General features: G+C 46.5%; 1 pseudogene; it reads right to left on the bottom strand.

Moving 5' to 3' along the window:
* Positions 1-990: 990 nt before the first annotated feature.
* Positions 991-1,109, bottom strand: LOC126211017 (5S ribosomal RNA; annotated as a pseudogene).
* Positions 1,110-1,313: the final 204 nt, after the last annotated feature.

Genomic DNA, 1,313 nt, shown 5'->3' on the forward strand with positions numbered 1-1,313 from the left:
GCCGGTGGATGCTCTCTAATGGTGTGGGGCGTGTGCAGTTAGACTGTTATGGGACTCCTGAAACGTCTAGGTGCGACTCTAACAGATGGCACTTACGTGAGCATCCTGTCTGATCACCTGCATTCATTTATGTCCATTCTGCATTCCGACGGACTTAGGCAATTCCAGAAAGACAATGAAACACCGCACACGTCAAGCATTGCTACAGCCTGCCTTCCGGAACACTCTACTGAGCTTAAACACTTCCGCTGGCCACCAGATTCCCCAGACATTTGACCATATCTGCGATACGTTGCAACATGCTGTTCAGAAATGATCTCCACCCCTCTGGTTTATGGACAGCCCTGCAGGATACATGGTGTCAGTTACTTCCAGCCCTACATCAGAAATTAGTCGAGTACATGCCACGTCGTGTTGGGGCACATCTTCGTTCACACGGGGGCGCTACACGATATTCGGTAGGTGCGCCAGTTTCTATGGCCCTTCAACGTACTGCCCAAATGCTGTGAGTGGTTATTACACGTTGACGTTGAACATGAGCGGAGCTCACAGTAATGTGACTGGACATTGTGTAAAGAATCTTAACATTATTTTACCACTGCCTCCAACCATGTTGGGGTCAGTGGCTTAGCCTACACAGGTTGCAAGAGACATTTTCCATCTGTTCTTAAATACAGCATCGGCAAAATAAAACTGAATCTTCAGACAGGCATCTCACATATCTGCTCTTAGTACCATTGTGGTCAATATGACCCCATAAATGAAAAACTAAACTCCTCCCGAACAGGCCTCGGAAAGCCCAGCGGTATTGACCAGCTGCTGTGTCATCCTCAGCCTATTGGCTTCGTGGATGTGGATATGGAGGGGCATGTGATCAGCACATCACTCTCCTGGCCGTTATCACTAAGGCCAACTAAGGAGCTAATTGACTGAGAAAAAGCAGCCCCGGTCACGAAAACTGACAACGGCCAGGGCTGAGTCCATCCCGCTTCCCAACAGCACTCGGCAGACCCGGACGGTCACCCATCCAAGTGCTAGCCAAGCCCAACAGCGTTTAATTTCGGTGCTCTGAGGGGAACCGGCGTTACCACTGCAGTAAGACTGATGGTAGTATGACCCTATAAGCACAATGCAAATTTATATCTCTCTTCTTTCCAAAAAATTATTCTAAATATATGTATGACTTTATCCCTCTGAGTCAACTGCATCCAATGATGTCTTTTTGGTTTTTTGTACTTACATTACAATTCATTCATTGTTTTTGCACTGATTTCCACTGAAGAAAGAAATATTTATGAAAATAGAATCATTAC

The sequence above is a fragment of the Schistocerca nitens genome, chromosome 10 (assembly GCF_023898315.1).
Source record: "Schistocerca nitens isolate TAMUIC-IGC-003100 chromosome 10, iqSchNite1.1, whole genome shotgun sequence".
NCBI classification, from domain to species: Eukaryota; Metazoa; Arthropoda; class Insecta; order Orthoptera; family Acrididae; genus Schistocerca; species Schistocerca nitens.